This window comes from Argiope bruennichi, chromosome 6 (assembly GCF_947563725.1).
Source record: "Argiope bruennichi chromosome 6, qqArgBrue1.1, whole genome shotgun sequence".
Lineage (NCBI taxonomy): Eukaryota > Metazoa > Arthropoda > Arachnida > Araneae > Araneidae > Argiope > Argiope bruennichi.
In genome coordinates, this window is record NC_079156.1 from 14334267 (window position 1) to 14358761 (window position 24495).

Sequence of the window (24495 nt, forward strand, 5' to 3'; positions counted from 1 at the left end):
ACGGGAAGTGACGATTTTGAAAATTTTTTTGTTGACTCAGGTATAGTACGATAGTCCGAGAAATGAAGTTGCACCTAAGATCAGTCCCTTAGCTCACTTTTTTCTCCGCATAAAAGACTAATTTTTATGGAAAGAGAAACTACACTTCAGGGACACGAATAATACAAACCTACTTTTACATTCTTATTATCGAATAAATTTCTAATTTTCATTACAGGTGATAGAAGTCGCGTGCTTGAAATTGAGATAACACGTTATTAGAAAATAGGTTTGAAAAATATGATGAGTGTAGCACTGATGTTCCCGTGTTTTCGCGGATCTAATGTATCCTCGGTAGTATAGTGGTGAGTATCCCCGCCTGTTACGCGGGAGGCCGAGGTTCGATTCCCCGCCGGGGAGTGAACATTTTGACAATTTGTTTTGTTGACTCAGGTATAGTACGATAGTCTGAGAAATGAAGTTGCACCTAAGATCAGTCCCTTAGCTCACTTTTTTCTCCGCATAAAAGACTAATTTTTATGGAAAGAGAAACTACACTTCAGGGACACGAATAATACAAACCTAATTTTACATTCTCATTATCGAATAAATTTCTACTTTTCATTACAGGTGATAGAAGTCGCGTGCTTGAAATTGAGATAACACGTTATTAGAAAATAGTTTTGAAAAATATGATGAGTGTAGCACTGATGTTCCCGTGTTTTCGCGGATCTAATGTGTCCTCGGTAGTATAGTGGTGAGTATCCCCGCCTGTCACGCGGTAGATAGGGGTTCGATTCCCGGCCGGGGAGTGAAGATTTTGAGAATTTGTTTTGTTGACTCAGGTGTAATACGATAGTCCGAGAAATGATGTTGCACCTAAGATCAGTCCCTTAGCTCACTTTTTTCTCCGCATAAAAGACTAATTTTTATGGAAAGAGGAGCTACACTTCAGGGACACGAATAATACAAACCTACTTTTACATTCTCATTATCGAATAAATTTCTACTTTTCATTACAGGTGATAGAAGTCGCGTGCTTCAAATTGAGATAACACGTTATTAGAAAATAGTTTTGAAAAATATGATGAGTGTAGCACTGATGTTCCCGTGTTTTCGCGGATCTAATGTGTCCTCGGTAGTATAGTGGTGTGTATCCCCGCCTGTGACGCGGGAGACCGGGTTTCGATTCCCCGCCGGGGAGTGAAAATTTTGACAATTTGTTTTGTTGACTCAGGTATAGTACGATAGGCCGAGAAATGAAGTTGCACCTAAGATCAGTCCCTTAGCTCACTTTTTTTCTCCGCATAAAAGACTAATTTTTATGGAAAGAGGAGCTACACTTCAGGGACACGAATAATACAAACCTACTTTTACATTCTCATTATCGAATAAATTTCTACTTTTCATTACAGGTGATAGAAGCCGCGTGCTTCAAATTGAGAAAACACGTTATTAGAAAATAGTTTTCAAAAATATGATGAGTGTAGCACTGATGTTCCCGTGTTTTCGCGGATCTAATGTGTCCTCGGTAGTATAGTGGTGAGTTTCTCCACCTGTCACGCGGGAGACCGGGGTTCGATTTCCCGCCGGGGAGTGACGATTTTGAAATTTTTTTTGTTGACTCAGGTATAGTACGATAGTCCGAGAAATGAAGTTGCACTTAAGATCAGTCCCTTAGCACACTTTTTTCTCCGCATAAAAGACTAATTTTTATGGAAAGAGAAACTACACTTCAGGGACACGAATAATACAAACCTAATTTTACATTCTCATTATCGAATAAATTTCTACTTTTCATTACAGGTGATAGAAGTCGCGTGCTTCAAATTGAGATAACACGTTATTAGAAAATAGTTTTGAAAAATATGATGAGTGTAGCACTGATGTTCCCGTGTTTTCGCGGATCTAATGTGTCCTCGGTAGTATAGTGGTGAGTATCTCCGCCTGTCACGCGGGAGACCGGGGTTCGATTCCCCGCCGGGGAGTGACGATTTTGAAAAATTTTTTGTTGACTCAGGTATAGTACGATAGTCCGAGAAATGAAGTTGCACCTAAGATCAGTCCCTTAGCTCACTTTTTTCTCCGCATAAAAGACTAATTTTTATGGAAAGAGAAACTACACTTCAGGGACACGAATAATACAAACCTAATTTTACATTCTCATTATCGAATAAATTTTTACTTTTCATTACAGGTGATAGAAGTCGCGTTCTTGATATTGAGATAACACGTTATTAGAAAATAGTTTTGAAAAATATGATGAGTGTAGCACTGATGTTCCCGTGTTTTCGCGGATCTAATGTGTCCTCGGTAGTATAGTGGTGAGTATCCCCGCCTGTCACGCGGGAGACCGGTTTTCGATTCCCCGCCGGGGAGTGACGATTTTGAAAATTTTTTTGTTGACTCAGGTATAGTACGATAGTCCGAGAAATGAAGTTGCGCCTAAGATCAGACCCTTAGCTCACTTTTTTCTCCGCATAAAAGACTAATTTTTATGGAAAGAGAAACTACACTTCAGGGACACGAATAATACAAACCTAATTTTACATTCTCATTATCGAATAAATTTCTACTTTTCATTACAGGTGATAGAAGTCGCGTGCTTGAAATTGAGATAACACGTTATTAGAAAATAATTTTGAAAAATATGATGAGTGTAGCACTGATGTTCCCGTGTTTTCGCGGATCTAATGTGTCCTCGGTAGTATAGTGGTGAGTATCCCCGCCTGTCACGCGGGAGACCGGGGTTCGATTCCCCGCCGGGGAGTGACGATTTTGAACATTTTTTTTGTTGACTCAGGTATAGTACGATAGTCCGAGAAATGAAGTTGCACCTAAGATCAGTCCCTTAGCTCACTTTTTTCTCCACATAAAAGACTAATTTTTATGGAAAGAGAAACTACACTTCAGGGACACGAATAATACAAACCTAATTTTACATTCTCATTATCGAATAAATTTCTACTTTTCATTACAGGTGATAGAAGTCGCGTGCTTGAAATTGAGATAACACGTTATTAGAAAATAGTTTTGAAAAATAGGATGAGTGTAGCACTGATGTTCCCGTGTTTTCGCGGATCTAATGTGTCCTCGGTAGTATAGTGGTGAGTATCCCCGCCTGTCACGCGGGAGACCGGGGTTCGATTCCCCGCCGGGGAGTGACGATTTTGAAATTTTTTTTGTTGACTCAGGTATAGTACGATAGTCCGAGAAATGAAGTTGCACCTAAGATCAGTCCCTTAGCTCACTTTTTTCTCCGCATAAAAGACTAATTTTTATGGAAAGAGAAACTACACTTCAGGGACACGAATAATACAAACCTAATTTTACATTCTCATTATCGAATAAATTTCTACTTTTCATTACAGGTGATAGAAGTCGCGTGCTTGAAATTGAGATAACACGTTATTAGAAAATAGTTTTGAAAAATATGATGAGTGTAGCACTGATGTTCCCGTGTTTTCGCGGATCTAATGTGTCCTCGGTAGTATAGTGGTGAGTATCCCCGCCTGTCCCGTGGGAGAGCGGGGTTCGATTCCCCGCCGGGGAGTGAACATTTTGACAATTTGTTTTGTTGACTCAGGTATAGTACGATAGTCCGAGAAATGAAGTTGCACCTAAGATCAGTCCCTTAGCTCACTTTTTTCTCCGCATAAAAGACTAATTTTTATGGAAAGAGAAACTACACTTCAGGGACACGAATAATACAAACCTAATTTTACATTCTCATTATCGAATAAATTTCTACTTTTCATTACAGGTGATAGAAGTCGCGTGCTTGAAATTGAGATAACACGTTATTAGAAAATAGTTTTGAAAAATATGATGAGTGTAGCACTGATGTTCCCGTGTGTTCGCGGGTCTAATGTGTCCTCGGTAGTATATTGGTGTGTATCCCCGCCTGTCACGCGGGAGACCGGGTTTCGATTCCCCGCCGGGGAGTGAACATTTTGACAATTTGTTTTGTTGACTCAGGTATAGTACGATAGTCCGAGAAATGAAGTTGCACCTAAGATCCGTCCCTTAGCTCACTTTTTTCTCCGCATAAAAGACTAATTTTTATGGAAAGAGAAACTACACTTCAGGGACACGAATAATACAAACCTAATTTTACATTCTCATTATCGAATAAATTTCTACTTTTCATTACAGGTGATAGAAGTCGCGTGCTTGAAATTGAGATAACACGTTATTAGAAAATAGTTTTGAAAAATATGATGAGTGTAGCACTGATGTTCCCGTGTGTTCGCGGATCTAATGTGTCCTCGGTAGTATAGTGGTGTGTATCCCCGCCTGTCACGCGGGAGACCGGGTTTCGATTCCCCGCCGGGGAGTGAACATTTTGACAATTTGTTTTGTTGACTCAGGTATAGTACGATAGTCCGAGAAATGAAGTTGCACCTAAGATCCGTCCCTTAGCTCACTTTTTTCTCCGCATAAAAGACTAATTTTTATGGAAAGAGAAACTACACTTCAGGGACACGAATAATACAAACCTAATTTTACATTCTCATTATCGAATAAATTTCTACTTTTCATTACAGGTGATAGAAGTCGCGTGCTTCAAATTGAGATAACACGTTATTAGAAAATAGTTTTGAAAAATATGATGAGTGTAGCACTGATGTTCCCGTGTTTTCGCGGATCTAATGTGTCCTCGGTAGTATAGTGGTGAGTATCTCCGCCTGTCACGCGGGAGACCGGGGTTCGATTCCCCGCCGGGGAGTGACGATTTTGAAAAATTTTTTGTTGACTCAGGTATAGTACGATAGTCCGAGAAATGAAGTTGCACCTAAGATCAGTCCCTTAGCTCACTTTTTTCTCCGCATAAAAGACTAATTTTTATGGAAAGAGAAACTACACTTCAGGGACACGAATAATACAAACCTAATTTTACATTCTCATTATCGAATAAATTTTTACTTTTCATTACAGGTGATAGAAGTCGCGTTCTTGATATTGAGATAACACGTTATTAGAAAATAGTTTTGAAAAATATGATGAGTGTAGCACTGATGTTCCCGTGTTTTCGCGGATCTAATGTGTCCTCGGTAGTATAGTGGTGAGTATCCCCGCCTGTCACGCGGGAGACCGGTTTTCGATTCCCCGCCGGGGAGTGACGATTTTGAAAATTTTTTTGTTGACTCAGGTATAGTACGATAGTCCGAGAAATGAAGTTGCGCCTAAGATCAGACCCTTAGGTCACTTTTTTCTCCGCATAAAAGACTAATTTTTATGGAAAGAGAAACTACACTTCAGGGACACGAATAATACAAACCTAATTTTACATTCTCATTATCGAATAAATTTCTACTTTTCATTACAGGTGATAGAAGTCGCGTGCTTGAAATTGTGATAACACGTTATTAGAAAATAATTTTGAAAAATATGATGAGTGTAGCACTGATGTTCCCGTGTTTTCGCGGATCTAATGTGTCCTCGGTAGTATAGTGGTGAGTATCCCCGCCTGTCTCGCGGGAGACCGGGGTTCGATTCCCCGCCGGGGAGTGACGATTTTGAACATTTTTTTTGTTGACTCAGGTATAGTACGATAGTCCGAGAAATGAAGTTGCACCTAAGATCAGTCCCTTAGCTCACTTTTTTCTCCACATAAAAGACTAATTTTTATGGAAAGAGAAACTACACTTCAGGGACACGAATAATACAAACCTAATTTTACATTCTCATTATCGAATAAATTTCTACTTTTCATTACAGGTGATAGAAGTCGCGTGCTTGAAATTGAGATAACACGTTATTAGAAAATAGTTTTGAAAAATAGGATGAGTGTAGCACTGATGTTCCCGTGTTTTCGCGGATCTAATGTGTCCTCGGTAGTATAGTGGTGAGTATCCCCGCCTGTCACGCGGGAGACCGGGGTTCGATTCCCCGCCGGGGAGTGACGATTTTGAAATATTTTTTGTTGACTCAGGTATAGTACGATAGTCCGAGAAATGAAGTTGCACCTAAGATCAGTCCCTTAGCTCACTTTTTTCTCCGCATAAAAGACTAATTTTTATGGAAAGAGAAACTACACTTCAGGGACACGAATAATACAAACCTAATTTTACATTCTCATTATCGAATAAATTTCTACTTTTCATTACAGGTGATAGAAGTCGCGTGCTTGAAATTGAGATAACACGTTATTAGAAAATAGTTTTGAAAAATATGATGAGTGTAGCACTGATGTTCCCGTGTTTTCGCGGATCTAATGTGTCCTCGGTAGTATAGTGGTGAGTATCCCCGCCTGTCCCGTGGGAGAGCGGGGTTCGATTCCCCGCCGGGGAGTGAACATTTTGACAATTTGTTTTGTTGACTCAGGTATAGTACGATAGTCCGAGAAATGAAGTTGCACCTAAGATCAGTCCCTTAGCTCACTTTTTTCTCCGCATAAAAGACTAATTTTTATGGAAAGAGAAACTACACTTCAGGGGAACGAATAATACAAACCTAATTTTACATTCTCATTATCGAATAAATTTCTACTTTTCATTACAGGTGATAGAAGTCGCGTGCTTGAAATTGAGATAACACGTTATTAGAAAATAGTTTTGAAAAATATGATGAGTGTAGCACTGATGTTCCCGTGTTTTCGCGGATCTAATGTGTCCTCGGTAGTATAGTGGTGAGTATCCCCGCCTGTCACGCGGTTGACCGGGGTTCGATTCCCCGCCGGGGAGTGAAGATTTTGAGAATTTGTTTTGTTGACTCAGGTGTAATACGATAGTCCGAGAAATGATGTTGCACCTAAGATCAGTCCCTTAGCTCACTTTTTTCTCCGCATAAAAGACTAATTTTTATGGAAATAGGAGCTACACTTCAGGGACACGAATAATACAAACCTACTTTTACATTCTCATTATCGAATAAATTTCTACTTTTCATTACAGGTGATAGAAGTCGCGTGCTTCAAATTGAGAAAACACGTTATTAGAAAATAGTTTTGAAAAATATGATGAGTGTAGCACTGATGTTCCCGTGTTTTCGCGGATCTAATGTGTCCTCGGTAGTATAGTGGTGAGTATCCCCGCCTGTCACGCGGGAGACCGGGGTTCGATTCCCCGCCGGGGAGTGAAGATTTTGACAATTTGTTTTGTTGACTCAGGTATAGTACGATAGTCCGAGAAATGAAGTTGCACCTAAGATCAGTCCCTTAGCTCACTTTTTTCTCCGCATAAAAGACGAATTTTTATGGAAAGAGGAGCTACACTTAAGGGACACGAATAATACAAACCTAATTTTACATTCTCATTATCGAATAAATTTCTACTTTTCATTACAGGTGATAGAAGTCGCGTGCTTCAAATTGAGATAACACGTTATTAGAAAATAGTTTTGAAAAATATGATGAGTGTAGCACTGATGTTCCCGTGTTTTCGCGGATCTAATGTGTCCTCGGTAGTATAGTGGTGTGTATCCCCGCCTGTCACGCGGGAGACCGGGTTTCGATTCCCCGCCGGGGAGTGAAAATTTTGACAATTTGTTTTGTTGACTCAGGTATAGTACGATAGTCCGAGAAATGAAGTTGCACCTAAGATCCGTCCCTTAGCTCACTTTTTTCTCCGCATAAAAGACTAATTTTTATGGAAAGAGAAACTACACTTCAGGGGAACGAATAATACAAACCTAATTTTACATTCTCATTATCGAATAAATTTCTACTTTTCATTACAGGTGATAGAAGTCGCGTGCTTGAAATTGAGATAACACGTTATTAGAAAATAGTTTTGAAAAATATGATGAGTGTAGCACTGATGTTTCCGTGTTTTCGCGGATCTAATGTGTCCTCGGTAGTATAGTGGTGAGTATCCCCGCCTGTCACGCGGGAGACCGGGGTTCGATTCCCCGCCGGGGAGTGACGATTTTGAACATTTTTTTGTTGACTCAGGTATAGTGCGATAGTCCGAGAAATGAAGTTGCACCTAAGATCAGTCCCTTAGCTCACTTTTTTCTCCTCATAAAAGACTAATTTTTATGGAAAGAGAAACTACACTTCAGGGACACGAATAATACAAACCTAATTTTACATTCTCATTATCGAATAAATTTCTACTTTTCATTACAGGTGATAGATGTCGCGTGCTTGATATTGAGATAACACGTTATTAGAAAATAGTTTTGAAAAATATGATGAGTGTAGCACTGATGTTCCCGTGTTTTCGCGGATCTAATGTGTCCTCGGTAGTATAGTGGTGAGTATCCCCGCCTGTCACGCGGGAGACCGGGGTTCGATTCCCCGCCGGGGAGTGAACATTTTGACAATTTGTTTTGTTGACTCAGGTATAGTACGATAGTCCGAGAAATGAAGTTGCACCTAAGATCAGTCCCTTAGCTCACTTTTTTCTCCGCATAAAAGACTAATTTTTATGGAAAGAGAAACTACACTTCAGGGGGACGAATAATACAAACCTAATTTTACATTCTCATTATCGAATAAATTTCTACTTTTCATTACAGGTGATAGAAGTCGCGTGCTTGAAATTGAGATAACACGTTATTAGAAAATAGTTTTGAAAAATATGATGAGTGTAGCACTGATGTTCCCGTGTTTTCGCGGATCTAATGTGTCCTCGGTAGTATAGTGGTGAGTATCCCCGCCTGTCACGCGGTAGACCGGGGTTCGATTCCCCGCCGGGGAGTGAAGATTTTGAGAATTTGTTTTGTTGACTCAGGTGTAATACGATAGTCCGAGAAATGATGTTGCACCTAAGATCAGTCCCTTAGCTCACTTTTTTCTCCGCATAAAAGACTAATTTTTATGGAAATAGGAGCTACACTTCAGGGACACGAATAATACAAACCTACTTTTACATTCTCATTATCGAATAAATTTCTACTTTTCATTACAGGTGATAGAAGTCGCGTGCTTCAAATTGAGAAAACACGTTATTAGAAAATAGTTTTGAAAAATATGATGAGTGTAGCACTGATGTTCCCGTGTTTTCGCGGATCTAATGTGTCCTCGGTAGTATAGTGGTGAGTATCCCCGCCTGTCACGCGGGAGACCGGGGTTCGATTCCCCGCCGGGGAGTGAAGATTTTGACAATTTGTTTTGTTGACTCAGGTATAGTACGATAGTCCGAGAAATGAAGTTGCACCTAAGATCAGTCCCTTAGCTCACTTTTTTCTCCGCATAAAAGACGAATTTTTATGGAAAGAGGAGCTACACTTAAGGGACACGAATAATACAAACCTAATTTTACATTCTCATTATCGAAAAAATATCTACTTTTCATTACAGGTGATAGAAGTCGCGTGCTTGAAATTGAGATAACACGTTATTAGAAAATAGTTTTGAAAAATATGATGAGTGTAGCACTGATCTTCCCGTGTTTTCGCGGATCTAATGTGTCCTCGGTAGTATAGTGGTGAGTATCCCCGCCTGTCACGCGGGAGACCGGGGTTCGATTCCACGACGGGGAGTGAAGATTTTGAGTATTTGTTTTGTTGACTCAGGTGTAATACGATAGTCCGAGAAATGATGTTGCACCTAAGATTAGTCCCTTAGCTCACTTTTTTCTCCGCATAAAAGACTAATTTTTATGGAAAGAGGAGCTACACTTCAGGGACACGAATAATACAAACCTAATTTTACATTCTCATTATCGAATAAATTTCTACTTTTCATTACAGGTGATAGAAGTCGCGTGCTTCAAATTGAGATAACACGTTATTAGAAAAACGTTTTGAAAAATATGATGAGTGTAGCACTGATGTTCCCGTGTTTTCGCGGATCTAATGTGTCCTCCGTAGTATAGTGGTGTGTATCCCCGCCTGTCACGCGGGAGACCGGGTTTCGATTCCCCGCCGGGGAGTGAAAATTTTGACAATTTGTTTTGTTGACTCAGGTATAGTACGATAGTCCGAGAAATGAAGTTGCACCTAAGATCCGTCCCTTAGCTCACTTTTTTCTCCGCATAAAAGACTAATTTTTATGGAAAGAGAAACTACACTTCAGGGACACGAATAATACAAAGATACTTTTACATTCTCATTATCGAATAAATTTCTACTTTTCATTACAGGTGATAGAAGTCGCGTGCTTCAAATTGAGAAAACACGTTATTAGAAAATAGTTTTGAAAAATATGATGAGTCTAGCACTGATGTTCCCGTGTTTTCGCGGATCTAATGTGTCCTCGGTAGTATAGTGGTGAGTATCCCCGCCTGTCACGCGGGAGACTGGGGTTCGATACCCCGCCGGGGAGTGACGATTTTGAAAATTTTTTTTGTTGACACAGGTATAGTACGATAGGCCGAGAAATGAAGTTGCACCTAAGATCAGTCCCTTAGCTCACTTTTTTCTCCGCATAAAAGACTAATTTTTATGGAAAGAGAAACTACACTTCAGGGACACGAATAATACAAACCTAATTTTACATTCTCATTATCGAATAAATTTCTACTTTTCATTACAGGTGATAGAAGTCGCGTGCTTGAAATTGAGATAACACGTTATTAGAAAATAGTTTTGAAAAATATGATGAGTGTAGCACTGATGTTTCCGTGTTTTCGCGGATCTAATGTGTCCTCGGTAGTATAGTGGTGAGTATCCCCGCCTGTCACGCGGGAGACCGGGGTTCGATTCGACGCCGGGGAGTGACGATTTTGAACATTTTTTTGTTGACTCAGGTATAGTGCGATAGTCCGAGAAATGAAGTTGCACCTAAGATCAGTCCCTTAGCTCACTTTTTTCTCCTCATAAAAGACTAATTTTTTGGAAAGAGAAACTACACTTCAGGGACACGAATAATACAAACCTAATTTTACATTCTCATTATCGAATAAATTTCTACTTTTCATTACAGGTGATAGATGTCGCGTGCTTGATATTGAGATAACACGTTATTAGAAAATAGTTTTGAAAAATATGATGAGTGTAGCACTGATGTTCCCGTGTTTTCGCGGATCTATTGTGTCCTCGGTAGTATAGTGGTGAGTATCCCCGCCTGTCACGCGGGAGACCGGGGTTCGATTCCCCGCCGGGGAGTGACGATTTTGAAAATTTTTTTGTTGACTCAGGTATAGTACGATAGTCCGAGAAATGAAGTTGCACCTAAGATCAGTCCCTTAGCTCACTTTTTTCTCCGCATAAAAGACTAATTTTTATGGAAAGAGAAACTACACTTCAGGGACACGAATAATACAAACCTAATTTTACATTCTCATTATCGAATAAATTTCTACTTTTCATTACAGGTGATAGAAGTCGCGTGCTTGAAATTGAGATAACACGTTATTAGAAAATAGTTTTGAAAAATATGATGAGTGTAGCACTGATGTTCCCGTGTTTTCGCGGATCTAATGTGTCCTCGGTAGTATAGTGGTGAGTATCCCCGCCTGTCACGCGGGAGACCGGGGTTCGATTCCCCGCCGGGGAGTGAACATTTTGACAATTTGTTTTGTTGACTCAGGTATAGTACGATAGTCCGAGAAATGAAGTTGCACCTAAGATCAGTCCCTTAGCTCACTTTTTTCTCCGCATAAAAGACTAATTTTTATGGAAAGAGAAACTACACTTCAGGGGGACGAATAATACAAACCTAATTTTACATTCTCATTATCGAATAAATTTCTACTTTTCATTACAGGTGATAGAAGTCACGTGCTTGAAATTGAGATAACACGTTATTAGAAAATAGTTTTGAAAAATATGATGAGTGTAGCACTGATGTTCCCGTGTTTTCGCGGATCTAATGTGTCCTCGGTAGTATAGTGGTGAGTATCCCCGCCTGTCACGCGGGAGACCGGGGTTCGATTCCCCGCCGGGGAGTGAAGATTTTGACAATTTGTTTTGTTGACTCAGGTATAGTACGATAGTCCGAGAAATGAAGTTGCACCTAAGATCAGTCCCTTAGCTCACTTTTTTCTCCGCATAAAAGACGAATTTTTATGGAAAGAGGAGCTACACTTAAGGGACACGAATAATACAAACCTAATTTTACATTCTCATTATCGAAAAAATATCTACTTTTCATTACAGGTGATAGAAGTCGCGTGCTTGAAATTGAGATAACACGTTATTAGAAAATAGTTTTGAAAAATATGATGAGTGTAGCACTGATGTTCCCGTGTTTTCGCGGATCTAATGTGTCCTCGGTAGTATAGTGGTGAGTATCCCCGCCTGTCACGCGGGAGACCGGGGTTCGATTCCACGACGGGGAGTGAAGATTTTGAGTATTTGTTTTGTTGACTCAGGTGTAATACGATAGTCCGAGAAATGATGTTGCACCTAAGATTAGTCCCTTAGCTCACTTTTTTCTCCGCATAAAAGACTAATTTTTATGGAAAGAGGAGCTACACTTCAGGGACACGAATAATACAAACCTAATTTTACATTCTCATTATCGAATAAATTTCTACTTTTCATTACAGGTGATAGAAGTCGCGTGCTTCAAATTGAGATAACACGTTATTAGAAAATAGTTTTGAAAAATATGATGAGTGTAGCACTGATGTTCCCGTGTTTTCGCGGATCTAATGTGTCCTCGGTAGTATAGTGGTGTGTATCCCCGCCTGTCACGCGGGAGACCGGGTTTCGATTCCCCGCCGGGGAGTGAAAATTTTGACAATTTGTTTTGTTGACTCAGGTATAGTACGATAGTCCGAGAAATGAAGTTGCACCTAAGATCCGTCCCTTAGCTCACTTTTTTCTCCGCATAAAAGACTAATTTTTATGGAAAGAGAAACTACACTTCAGGGACACGAATAATACAAAGATACTTTTACATTCTCATTATCGAATAAATTTCTACTTTTCATTACAGGTGATAGAAGTCGCGTGCTTCAAATTGAGAAAACACGTTATTAGAAAATAGTTTTGAAAAATATGATGAGTCTAGCACTGATGTTCCCGTGTTTTCGCGGATCTAATGTGTCCTCGGTAGTATAGTGGTGAGTATCCCCGCCTGTCACGCGGGAGACCGGGGTTCGATTCCCCGCCGGGGAGTGACGATTTTGAAAATTTTTTTGTTGACTCAGGTATAGTGCGATAGTCCGAGAAATGAAGTTGCGCCTAAGATCAGACCCTTAGCTCACTTTTTTCTCCGCATAAAAGACTAATTTTTATGGAAAGAGAAACTACACTTCAGGGACACGAATAATACAAACCTAATTTTACATTCTCATTATCGAATAAATTTCTACTTTTCATTACAGGTGATAGAAGTCGCGTGCTTGAAATTGAGATAACACGTTATTAGAAAATAGTTTTGAAAAATAGGATGAGTGTAGCACTAATGTTCCCGTGTTTTCGCGGATCTAATGTGTCCTCGGTAGTATAGTGGTGAGTATCCCCGCCTGTCACGCGGGAGACCGGGGTTCAATTCCCCGCCGGGGTGTGACGATTTTGAACATTTTTTTTGTTGACTCAGGTATAGTACGATAGTCCGAGAAATGAAGTTGCACCTAAGATCAGTCCCTTAGCTCACTTTTTTCTCCGCATAAAAGACTAATTTTTATGGAAAGAGAAACTACACTTCAGGGACACGAATAATACAAACCTAATTTTACATTCTCATTATCGAATAAATTTCTACTTTTCATTACAGGTGATAGAAGTCGCGTGCTTGAAATTGAGATAACACGTTATTAGAAAATAGTTTTGAAAAATATGATGAGTGTAGCACTGATGTTCCCGTGTTTTCGCGGATCTAATGTGTCCTCTCTAGTATAGTGGTGAGTATCCCCGCCTGTCACGCGGGAGACCGGGGTTCGATTCCCCGCCGGGGAGTGAACATTTTGACAATTTGTTTTGTTGACTCAGGTATAGTACGATAGTCCGAGAAATGAAGTTGCACCTAAGATCAGTCCCTTAGCTCACTTTTTTCTCCGCATAAAAGACTAATTTTTATGGAAATAGGAGCTACACTTCAGGGACACGAATAATACAAAGATACTTTTACATTCTCATTATCGAATAAATTTCTACTTTTCATTACAGGTGATAGAAGTCGCGTGCTTCAAATTGAGAAAACACGTTATTAGAAAATAGTTTTGAAAAATATGATGAGTCTAGCACTGATGTTCCCGTGTTTTCGCGGATCTAATGTGTCCTCGGTAGTATAGTGGTGAGTATCCCCGCCTGTCACGCGGGAGACCGGGGTTCGATTCCCCGCCGGGGAGTGACGATTTTGAAAATTTTTTTGTTGACTCAGGTATAGTGCGATAGTCCGAGAAATGAAGTTGCGCCTAAGATCAGACCTTTAGCTCACTTTTTTCTCCGCATAAAAGACTAATTTTTATGGAAAGAGAAACTACACTTCAGGGACACGAATAATACAAACCTAATTTTACATTCTCATTATCGAATAAATTTCTACTTTTCATTAGAGGTGATAGAAGTCGCGTGCTTGAAATTGAGATAACACGTTATTAGAAAATAGTTTTGAAAAATATGATGAGTGTAGCACTGATGTTCCCGTGTTTTCGCGGATCTAATGTGTCCTCGGTAGTATAGTGGTGAGTATCCCCGCCTGTCACGCGGGAGACCGGGGTTCGATTCCCCGCCGGGGTGTGACGATTTTGAACATTTTTTTTGTTGACTCAGGTATAGTACGATAGTCCGAGAAATGAAGTTGCACCTAAGATCAGTCCCTTAGCTCACTTTTTTCTCCGCATAAAAGACTAATTTTTATGGAAAGAGAAACTACACTTCAGGGACACGAATAATACAAACCTAATTTTACATTCTCATTATCGAATAAATTTCTACTTTTCATTACAGGTGATAGAAGTCGCGTGCTTGAAATTGAGATAACACGTTATTAGAAAATAGTTTTGAAAAATATGATGAGTGTAGCACTGATGTTCCCGTGTTTTCGCGGATCTAATGTGTCCTCGGTAGTATAGTGGTGAGTATCCCCGCCTGTCACGCGGGAGACCGGGGTTCGATTCCCCGCCGGGGAGTGAACATTTTGACAATTTGTTTTGTTGACTCAGGTATAGTACGATAGTCCGAGAAATGAAGTTGCACCTAAGATCAGTCCCTTAGCTCACTTTTTTCTCCGCATAAAAGACTAATTTTTATGGAAAGAGAAACTACACTTCAGGGGGACGAATAATACAAACCTAATTTTACATTCTCATTATCGAATAAATTTCTACTTTTCATTACAGGTGATAGAAGTCACGTGCTTGAAATTGAGATAACACGTTATTAGAAAATAGTTTTGAAAAATATGATGAGTGTAGCACTGATGTTCCCGTGTTTTCGCGGATCTAATGTGTCCTCGGTAGTATAGTGGTGAGTATCCCCGCCTGTCACGCGGGAGACCGGGGTTCGATTCCCCGCCGGGGAGTGAAGATTTTGACAATTTGTTTTGTTGACTCAGGTATAGTACGATAGTCCGAGAAATGAAGTTGCACCTAAGATCAGTCCCTTAGCTCACTTTTTTCTCCGCATAAAAGACGAATTTTTATGGAAAGAGGAGCTACACTTAAGGGACACGAATAATACAAACCTAATTTTACATTCTCATTATCGAAAAAATATCTACTTTTCATTACAGGTGATAGAAGTCGCGTGCTTGAAATTGAGATAACACGTTATTAGAAAATAGTTTTGAAAAATATGATGAGTGTAGCACTGATGTTCCCGTGTTTTCGCGGATCTAATGTGTCCTCGGTAGTATAGTGGTGAGTATCCCCGCCTGTCACGCGGGAGACCGGGGTTCGATTCCACGACGGGGAGTGAAGATTTTGAGTATTTGTTTTGTTGACTCAGGTGTAATACGATAGTCCGAGAAATGATGTTGCACCTAAGATTAGTCCCTTAGCTCACTTTTTTCTCCGCATAAAAGACTAATTTTTATGGAAAGAGGAGCTACACTTCAGGGACACGAATAATACAAACCTAATTTTACATTCTCATTATCGAATAAATTTCTACTTTTCATTACAGGTGATAGAAGTCGCGTGCTTCAAATTGAGATAACACGTTATTAGAAAATAGTTTTGAAAAATATGATGAGTGTAGCACTGATGTTCCCGTGTTTTCGCGGATCTAATGTGTCCTCGGTAGTATAGTGGTGTGTATCCCCGCCTGTCACGCGGGAGACCGGGTTTCGATTCCCCGCCGGGGAGTGAAAATTTTGACAATTTGTTTTGTTGACTCAGGTATAGTACGATAGTCCGAGAAATGAAGTTGCACCTAAGATCCGTCCCTTAGCTCACTTTTTTCTCCGCATAAAAGACTAATTTTTATGGAAAGAGAAACTACACTTCAGGGACACGAATAATACAAAGATACTTTTACATTCTCATTATCGAATAAATTTCTACTTTTCATTACAGGTGATAGAAGTCGCGTGCTTCAAATTGAGAAAACACGTTATTAGAAAATAGTTTTGAAAAATATGATGAGTCTAGCACTGATGTTCCCGTGTTTTCGCGGATCTAATGTGTCCTCGGTAGTATAGTGGTGAGTATCCCCGCCTGTCACGCGGGAGACCGGGGTTCGATTCCCCGCCGGGGAGTGACGATTTTGAAAATTTTTTTGTTGACTCAGGTATAGTGCGATAGTCCGAGAAATGAAGTTGCGCCTAAGATCAGACCCTTAGCTCACTTTTTTCTCCGCATAAAAGACTAATTTTTATGGAAAGAGAAACTACACTTCAGGGACACGAATAATACAAACCTAATTTTACACTCTCATTATCGAATAAATTTCTACTTTTCATTACAGGTGATAGAAGTCGCGTGCTTGAAATTGAGATAACACGTTATTAGAAAATAGTTTTGAAAAATAGGATGAGTGTAGCACTAATGTTCCCGTGTTTTCGCGGATTTAATGTGTCCTCGGTAGTATAGTGGTGAGTATCCCCGCCTGTCACGCGGGAGACCGGGGTTCAATTCCCCGCCGGGGTGTGACGATTTTGAACATTTTTTTTGTTGACTCAGGTATAGTACGATAGTCCGAGAAATGAAGTTGCACCTAAGATCAGTCCCTTAGCTCACTTTTTTCTCCGCATAAAAGACTAATTTTTATGGAAAGAGAAACTACACTTCAGGGACACGAATAATACAAACCTAATTTTACATTCTCATTATCGAATAAATTTCTACTTTTCATTACAGGTGATAGAAGTCGCGTGCTTGAAATTGAGATAACACGTTATTAGAAAATAGTTTTGAAAAATATGATGAGTGTAGCACTGATGTTCCCGTGTTTTCGCGGATCTAATGTGTCCTCTCTAGTATAGTGGTGAGTATCCCCGCCTGTCACGCGGGAGACCGGGGTTCGATTCCCCGCCGGGGAGTGAACATTTTGACAATTTGTTTTGTTGACTCAGGTATAGTACGATAGTCCGAGAAATGAAGTTGCACCTAAGATCAGTCCCTTAGCTCACTTTTTTCTCCGCATAAAAGACTAATTTTTATGGAAAGAGAAACTACACTTCAGGGGAACGAATAATACAAACCTAATTTTACATTCTCATTATCGAATAAATTTCTACTTTTCATTACAGGTGATAGAAGTCACGTGCTTGAAATTGAGATAACACGTTATTAGAAAATAGTTTTGAAAAATATGATGAGTGTAGCACTGATGTTCCCGTGTTTTCGCGGATCTAATGTGTCCTCGGTAGTATAGTGGTGAGTATCCCCGCCTGTCACGCGGTAGACCGGGGTTCGCTTCCCCGCCGGGGAGTGAAGATTTTGAGAATTTGTTTTGTTGACTCAGGTGTAATACGATAGTCCGAGAAATGATGTTGCACCTAAGATCAGTCCCTTAGCTCACTTTTTTCTCCGCATAAAAGACTAATTTTTATGGAAATAGGAGCTACACTTCAGGGACACGAATAATACAAAGATACTTTTACATTCTCATTATCGAATAAATTTCTACTTTTCATTACAGGTGATAGAAGTCGCGTGCTTCAAATTGAGAAAACACGTTATTAGAAAATAGTTTTGAAAAATATGATGAGTCTAGCACTGATGTTCCCGTGTTTTCGCTGATCTAATGTGTCCTCGGTAGTATAGTGGTGAGTATCCCCGCCTGTCACGCGGGAGACCGGGGTTCGATTCCCCGCCGGGGAGTGACGATTTTGAAAATTTTTTTGTTGACTCAGGTATAGTGCGATAGTCCGAGAAATGAAGTTGCGCCTAAGATCAGACCTTTAGCTCACTTTTTTCTCCGCATAAAAGACTAATTTTTATGGAAAGAGAAACTACACTTCAGGGACACGAATAATACAAACCTAATTTTACATTCTCATTATCGAATAAATTTCTACTTTTCATTAGAGGTGATAGAAGTCGCGTGCTTGAAATTGAGATAACACGTTATTAGAAATTAGTTTTGAAAAATAGGATGAGTGTAGCACTGATGTTCCCGTGTTTTCGCGGATCTAATGTGTCCTCGGTAGTATAGTGGTGAGTATCCCCGCCTGTCACGCGGGAGACCGGGGTTCGATTCCCCGCCGGGGTGTGACGATTTTGAACATTTTTTTTGTTGACTCAGGTATAGTACGATAGTCCGAGAAATGAAGTTGCACCTAAGATCAGTCCCTTAGCTCACTTTTTTCTCCGCATAAAAGACTAATTTTTATGGAAAGAGAAACTACACTTCAGGGACACGAATAATACAAACCTAATTTTACATTCTCATTATCGAATAAATTTCTACTTTTCATTACAGGTGATAGAAGTCGCGTGCTTGAAATTGAGATAACACGTTATTAGAAAATAGTTTTGAAAAATATGATGAGTGTAGCACTGATGTTCCCGTGTTTTCGCGGATCTAATGTGTCCTCGGTAGTATAGTGGTGAGTATCCCCGCCTGTCACGCGGGAGACCGGGGTTCGATTCCCCGCCGGGGAGTGAACATTTTGACAATTTGTTTTGTTGACTCAGGTATAGTACGATAGTCCGAGAAATGAAGTTGCACCTAAGATCAGTCCCTTAGCTCACTTTTTTCTCCGCATAAAAGACTAATTTTTATGGAAAGAGAAACTACACTTCAGGGGAACGAATAATACAAACCTAATTTTACATTCTCATTATCGAATAAATTTCTACTTTTCATTACAGGTGATAGAAGTCACGTGCTTGAAATTGAGATAACACGTTATTAGAAAATAGTTTTGAAAAATATGATGAGTGTAGCACTGATGTTCCCGTGTTTTCGCGGATCTAATGTGTCCTCGGTAGTATAGTGGTGAGTATCCCCGCCTGTCACGCGGTAGACCGGGGTTCGATTCCCCGCCGGGGAGTGAAGATTTTGACAATTTGTTTTGTTGACTCAGGTGTAATACGATAGTCCGAGAAATGAAGTTGCGCCTAAGATCAGACCTTTAGCTCACTTTTTTCTCCGCATAAAAGACTAATTTTTATGGAAAGAGAAACTACACTTCAGGGACACGAATAATACAAACCTAATTTTACATTCTCATTATCGAATAAATTTCTACTTTTCATTAGAGGTGATAGAAGTCGCGTGCTTGAAATTGAGATAACACGTTATTAGAAATTAGTTTTGAAAAATAGGATGAGTGTAGCACTGATGTTCCCGTGTTTTCGCGGATCTAATGTGTCCTCGGTAGTATAGTGGTGAGTATCCCCGCCTGTCACGCGGGAGACCGGGGTTCGATTCCCCGCCGGGGTGTGACGATTTTGAACATTTTTTTTGTTGACTCAGGTATAGTACGATAGTCCGAGAAATGAAGTTGCACCTAAGATCAGTCCCTTAGCTCACTTTTTTCTCCGCATAAAAGACTAATTTTTATGGAAAGAGAAACTACACTTCAGGGACACGAATAATACAAACCTAATTTTACATTCTCATTATCGAATAAATTTCTACTTTTCATTACAGGTGATAGAAGTCGCGTGCTTGAAATTGAGATAACACGTTATTAGAAAATAGTTTTGAAAAATATGATGAGTGTAGCACTGATGTTCCCGTGTTTTCGCGGATCTAATGTGTCCTCGGTAGTATAGTGGTGAGTATCCCCGCCTGTCACGCGGGAGACCGGGGTTCGATTCCCCGCCGGGGAGTGAACATTTTGACAATTTGTTTTGTTGACTCAGGTATAGTACGATAGTCCGAGAAATGAAGTTGCACCTAAGATCAGTCCCTTAGCTCACTTTTTTCTCCGCATAAAAGACTAATTTTTATGGAAAGAGAAACTACACTTCAGGGGAACGAATAATACAAACCTAATTTTACATTCTCATTATCGAATAAATTTCTACTTTTCATTACAGGTGATAGAAGTCACGTGCTTGAAATTGAGATAACACGTTATTAGAAAATAGTTTTGAAAAATATGATGAGTGTAGCACTGATGTTCCCGTGTTTTCGCGGATCTAATGTGTCCTCGGTAGTATAGTGGTGAGTATCACCGCCTGTCACGCGGTAGACCGGGGTTCGATTCCCCGCCGGGGAGTGAAGATTTTGACAATTTGTTTTGTTGACTCAGGTGTAATACGATAGTCCGAGAAATGATGTTGCACCTAAGATCAGTCCCTTAGCTCACTTTTTTCTCCGCATAAAAGACTAATTTTTATGGAAATAGGAGCTACTCTTCAGGGACACGAATAATACAAACCTACTTTTACATTCTCATTATCGAATAAATTTCTACTTTTCATTACAGGTGATAGAAGTCGCGTGCTTCAAATTGAGAAAACACGTTATTAGAAAATAGTTTTGAAAAATATGATGAGTGTAGCACTGATGTTCCCGTGTTTTCGCGGATCTAATGTGTCCTCGGTAGTATAGTGGTGAGTATCCCCGCCTGTCACGCGGGAGACCGGGGTTCGATTCCCCGCCGGGGAGTGAAGATTTTGACAATTTGTTTTGTTGACTCAGGTATAGTACGATAGTCCGAGAAATGAAGTTGCACCTAAGATCAGTCCCTTAGCTCACTTTTTTCTCCGCATAAAAGACGAATTTTTATGGAAAGAGGAGCTACACTTAAGGGACACGAATAATACAAACCTAATTTTACATTCTCATTATCGAAAAAATATCTACTTTTCATTACAGGTGATAGAAGTCGCGTGCTTGAAATTGAGATAACACGTTATTAGAAAATAGTTTTGAAAAATATGATGAGTGTAGCACTGATGTTCCCGTGTTTTCGCTGATCTAATGTGTCCTCGGTAGTATAGTGGTGAGTATCCCCGCCTGTCACGCGGGAGACCGGGGTTCGATTCCACGACGGGGAGTGAAGATTTTGAGTATTTGTTTTGTTGACTCAGGTGTAATACGATAGTCCGAGAAATGATGTTGCACCTAAGATTAGTCCCTTAGCTCACTTTTTTCTCCGCATAAAAGACTAATTTTTATGGAAAGAGGAGCTACACTTCAGGGACACGAATAATACAAACCTAATTTTACATTCTCATTATCGAATAAATTTCTACTTTTCATTACAGGTGATAGAAGTCGCGTGCTTCAAATTGAGATAACACGTTATTAGAAAATAGTTTTGAAAAATATGATGAGTGTAGCACTGATGTTCCCGTGTTTTCGCGGATCTAATGTGTCCTCGGTAGTATAGTGGTGTGTATCCCCGCCTGTCACGCGGGAGACCGGGTTTCGATTCCCCGCCGGGGAGTGAAAATTTTGACAATTTGTTTTGTTGACTCAGGTATAGTACGATAGTCCGAGAAATGAAGTTGCACCTAAGATCCGTCCCTTAGCTCACTTTTTTCTCCGCATAAAAGACTAATTTTTATGGAAAGAGAAACTACACTTCAGGGACACGAATAATACAAAGATACTTTTACATTCTCATTATCGAATAAATTTCTACTTTTCATTACAGGTGATAGAAGTCGCGTGCTTCAAATTGAGAAAACACGTTATTAGAAAATAGTTTTGAAAAATATGATGAGTGTAGCACTGATGTTCCCGTGTTTTCGCGGATCTAATGTGTCCTCGGTAGTATAGTGGTGAGTATCCCCGCCTGTCACGCGGGAGACCGGGGTTCGATTCCCCGCCGGGGAGTGACGCTTTTGAACATTTTTTTTGTTGACTCAGGTATAGTACGATAGTCCGAGAAATGAAGTTGCACCTAAGATCAGTCCCTTAGCTCACTTTTTTCTCCGCATAAAAGACTAATTTTTATGGATAGAGAAACTACACTTCAGGGACACGAATAATACAAACCTAATTTTACATTCTCATTATCGAATAAATTTCTACTTTTCATTACAGGTGATAGAAGTCGCGTGCTTGAAATTGAGATAACACGTTATTAGAAAAAAGTTTTGAAAAATATGATGAGTGTAGCACTGATGTTCCCGTGTTTTCGCGGATCTAATGTGTCCTCGGTATTATAGTGGTGAGTATCCCCGCCTGTCACGCGGGAGACCGGGGTTCGATTCCCCGCCGGGGAGTGACGATTTTGAACATTTTTTTGTTGACTCAGGTATAGTACGATAGTCCGAGAAATGAAGTTGCACCTAAGATCAGTCCCTTAGCTCACTTTTTTCTCCGCATAAAAGACTAATTTTTATGGAAAGAGAAACTACACTTCAGGGACACGAATAATACAAACCTAATTTTACATTCTCATTATCGAATAAATTTCTACTTTTCATTACAGGTGATAGAAGTCGCGTGCTTGAAATTGAGATAACACGTTATTAGAAAATAGTTTTGAAAAATATGATGAGTGTAGCACTGATGTTCCCGTGTTTTCGCGGATCTAATGTATCCTCGGTAGTATAGTGGTGAGTATCCCCGCCTGTCACGCGGGAGACCGGGGTTCGATTCCCCGCCGGGGAGTGAACATTTTGACAATTTGTTTTGTTGACTCAGGTATAGTACGATAGGCCGAGAAATGAAGTTGCACCTAAGATCAGTCCCTTAGCTCACTTTTTTTCTCCGCATAAAAGACTAATTTTTATGGAAAGAGGAGCTACACTTGAGGGACACGAATAATACAAACCTACTTTTACATTCTCATTATCGAATAAATTTCTACTTTTCATTACAGGTGATAGAAGTCGCGTGCTTCAAATTGAGATAACACGTTATTAGAAAATAGTTTTGAAAAATATGATGAGTGTAGCACTGATGTTCCCGTGTTTTCGCGGATCTAATGTGTCCTCGGTAGTATAGTGGTGAGTTTTCCCGCCTGTCACGCGGGAGACCGGGATTCGATTCCACGCCGGGGAGTGAAGATTTTGAGAATTTGTTTTGTTGACTCAGGTGTAATACGATAGTCAGAGAAATGATGTTGCACCTAAGATCAGTCCCTTAGCTCACTTTTTTCTCCGCATAAAAGACTAATTTTTATGGAAAGAGGCGCTACACTTCAGGGACACGAATAATACAAACCTACTTTTACATTCTCATTATCGAAAAAATTTCTACTTTTCATTACAGGTGATAGAAGTCGCGTGCTTGAAATTGAGATAACACGTTATTAGAAAATAGTTTTGAAAAATATGATGAGTGTAGCACTGATGTTCCCGTGTTTTCGCGGATCTAATGTGTCCTCGGTAGTATAGTGGTCAGTATCCCCGCCTGTCACGCGGGAGACCGGGGTTCGATTCCCCGCCGGGGAGTTACGATTTTGAAAATTTTTTTTGTTGACTCAGATATAGTACGATAGGCCGAGAAATGAAGTTGCACCTAAGATCAGTCCCTTAGCTCACTTTTTTCTCCGCATAAAAGACTAATTTTTATGGAAAGAGAAACTACACTTCAGGGACACGAATAATACAAACCTAATTTTACATTCTCATTATCGAATAAATTTCTACTTTTCATTACAGGTGATAGAAGTCGCGTGCTTGAAATTGAGATAACACGTTATTAGAAAAAAGTTTTGAAAAATATGATGAGTGTAGCACTGATGTTCCCGTGTTTTCGCGGATCTAATGTGTCCTCGGTATTATAGTGGTGAGTATCCCCGCCTGTCACGCGGGAGACCGGGGTTCGATTCCCCGCCGGGGAGTGACGATTTTGAACATTTTTTTGTTGACTCAGGTATAGTACGATAGTCCGAGAAATGAAGTTGCACCTAAGATCAGTCCCTTAGCTCACTTTTTTCTAGGCATAAAAGACTAATTTTTATGGAAAGAGAAACTACACTTCAGGGACACGAATAATACAAACCTAATTTTACATTCTCATTATCGAATAAATTTCTACTTTTCATTACAGGTGATAGAAGTCGCGTGCTTGAAATTGAGATAACACGTTATTAGAAAATAGTTTTGAAAAATATGATGAGTGTAGCACTGATGTTCCCGTGTTTTCGCGGATCTAATGTATCCTCGGTAGTATAGTGGTGAGTATCCCCGCCTGTCACGCGGGAGACCGGGGTTCGATTCCCCGCCGGGGAGTGAACATTTTGACAATTTGTTTTGTTGACTCAGGTATAGTACGATAGGCCGAGAAATGAAGTTGCACCTAAGATCAGTCCCTTAGCTCACTTTTTTTCTCCGCATAAAAGACTAATTTTTATGGAAAGAGGAGCTACACTTGAGGGACACGAATAATACAAACCTACTTTTACATTCTCATTATCGAATAAATTTCTAC

The 24495-nt window shown here is 39.9% G+C and overlaps 24 non-coding genes across 24 annotated transcripts; all 24 read left to right on the forward strand.

Annotated features, from left to right (window-relative positions):
- Positions 1–327: 327 nt before the first annotated feature.
- On the forward strand, positions 328–399 carry Trnan-guu (transfer RNA asparagine (anticodon GUU)). Its single transcript has one exon. It is a non-coding gene; the product is annotated as a tRNA-Asn (tRNA).
- Positions 400–2677: 2278 nt separating this feature from the next.
- On the forward strand, positions 2678–2749 carry Trnad-guc (transfer RNA aspartic acid (anticodon GUC)). The gene has a single exon. It is a non-coding gene; the product is annotated as a tRNA-Asp (tRNA).
- Positions 2750–3069: 320 nt separating this feature from the next.
- Positions 3070–3141, forward strand: Trnad-guc (transfer RNA aspartic acid (anticodon GUC)). Its single transcript has one exon. It is a non-coding gene; the product is annotated as a tRNA-Asp (tRNA).
- A 2669-nt stretch (positions 3142–5810) lies between these two features.
- On the forward strand, positions 5811–5882 carry Trnad-guc (transfer RNA aspartic acid (anticodon GUC)). The gene has a single exon. It is a non-coding gene; the product is annotated as a tRNA-Asp (tRNA).
- A 1103-nt stretch (positions 5883–6985) lies between these two features.
- Positions 6986–7057, forward strand: Trnad-guc (transfer RNA aspartic acid (anticodon GUC)). The gene has a single exon. It is a non-coding gene; the product is annotated as a tRNA-Asp (tRNA).
- A 712-nt stretch (positions 7058–7769) lies between these two features.
- Trnad-guc (transfer RNA aspartic acid (anticodon GUC)) lies at positions 7770–7841 on the forward strand. Its single transcript has one exon. It is a non-coding gene; the product is annotated as a tRNA-Asp (tRNA).
- A 319-nt stretch (positions 7842–8160) lies between these two features.
- Positions 8161–8232, forward strand: Trnad-guc (transfer RNA aspartic acid (anticodon GUC)). Its single transcript has one exon. It is a non-coding gene; the product is annotated as a tRNA-Asp (tRNA).
- A 712-nt stretch (positions 8233–8944) lies between these two features.
- Trnad-guc (transfer RNA aspartic acid (anticodon GUC)) lies at positions 8945–9016 on the forward strand. The gene has a single exon. It is a non-coding gene; the product is annotated as a tRNA-Asp (tRNA).
- A 1886-nt stretch (positions 9017–10902) lies between these two features.
- Trnad-guc (transfer RNA aspartic acid (anticodon GUC)) lies at positions 10903–10974 on the forward strand. Its single transcript has one exon. It is a non-coding gene; the product is annotated as a tRNA-Asp (tRNA).
- A 319-nt stretch (positions 10975–11293) lies between these two features.
- Trnad-guc (transfer RNA aspartic acid (anticodon GUC)) lies at positions 11294–11365 on the forward strand. Its single transcript has one exon. It is a non-coding gene; the product is annotated as a tRNA-Asp (tRNA).
- Positions 11366–11685: 320 nt separating this feature from the next.
- On the forward strand, positions 11686–11757 carry Trnad-guc (transfer RNA aspartic acid (anticodon GUC)). The gene has a single exon. It is a non-coding gene; the product is annotated as a tRNA-Asp (tRNA).
- Positions 11758–12861: 1104 nt separating this feature from the next.
- On the forward strand, positions 12862–12933 carry Trnad-guc (transfer RNA aspartic acid (anticodon GUC)). The gene has a single exon. It is a non-coding gene; the product is annotated as a tRNA-Asp (tRNA).
- A 1103-nt stretch (positions 12934–14036) lies between these two features.
- On the forward strand, positions 14037–14108 carry Trnad-guc (transfer RNA aspartic acid (anticodon GUC)). Its single transcript has one exon. It is a non-coding gene; the product is annotated as a tRNA-Asp (tRNA).
- A 711-nt stretch (positions 14109–14819) lies between these two features.
- On the forward strand, positions 14820–14891 carry Trnad-guc (transfer RNA aspartic acid (anticodon GUC)). The gene has a single exon. It is a non-coding gene; the product is annotated as a tRNA-Asp (tRNA).
- Positions 14892–15211: 320 nt separating this feature from the next.
- Trnad-guc (transfer RNA aspartic acid (anticodon GUC)) lies at positions 15212–15283 on the forward strand. Its single transcript has one exon. It is a non-coding gene; the product is annotated as a tRNA-Asp (tRNA).
- A 1104-nt stretch (positions 15284–16387) lies between these two features.
- Trnad-guc (transfer RNA aspartic acid (anticodon GUC)) lies at positions 16388–16459 on the forward strand. Its single transcript has one exon. It is a non-coding gene; the product is annotated as a tRNA-Asp (tRNA).
- Positions 16460–17954: 1495 nt separating this feature from the next.
- On the forward strand, positions 17955–18026 carry Trnad-guc (transfer RNA aspartic acid (anticodon GUC)). The gene has a single exon. It is a non-coding gene; the product is annotated as a tRNA-Asp (tRNA).
- A 711-nt stretch (positions 18027–18737) lies between these two features.
- Positions 18738–18809, forward strand: Trnad-guc (transfer RNA aspartic acid (anticodon GUC)). The gene has a single exon. It is a non-coding gene; the product is annotated as a tRNA-Asp (tRNA).
- A 1104-nt stretch (positions 18810–19913) lies between these two features.
- On the forward strand, positions 19914–19985 carry Trnad-guc (transfer RNA aspartic acid (anticodon GUC)). The gene has a single exon. It is a non-coding gene; the product is annotated as a tRNA-Asp (tRNA).
- A 712-nt stretch (positions 19986–20697) lies between these two features.
- On the forward strand, positions 20698–20769 carry Trnad-guc (transfer RNA aspartic acid (anticodon GUC)). Its single transcript has one exon. It is a non-coding gene; the product is annotated as a tRNA-Asp (tRNA).
- Positions 20770–21873: 1104 nt separating this feature from the next.
- Trnad-guc (transfer RNA aspartic acid (anticodon GUC)) lies at positions 21874–21945 on the forward strand. The gene has a single exon. It is a non-coding gene; the product is annotated as a tRNA-Asp (tRNA).
- Positions 21946–22656: 711 nt separating this feature from the next.
- Trnad-guc (transfer RNA aspartic acid (anticodon GUC)) lies at positions 22657–22728 on the forward strand. The gene has a single exon. It is a non-coding gene; the product is annotated as a tRNA-Asp (tRNA).
- A 713-nt stretch (positions 22729–23441) lies between these two features.
- On the forward strand, positions 23442–23513 carry Trnad-guc (transfer RNA aspartic acid (anticodon GUC)). The gene has a single exon. It is a non-coding gene; the product is annotated as a tRNA-Asp (tRNA).
- Positions 23514–24224: 711 nt separating this feature from the next.
- Trnad-guc (transfer RNA aspartic acid (anticodon GUC)) lies at positions 24225–24296 on the forward strand. Its single transcript has one exon. It is a non-coding gene; the product is annotated as a tRNA-Asp (tRNA).
- Positions 24297–24495: the final 199 nt, after the last annotated feature.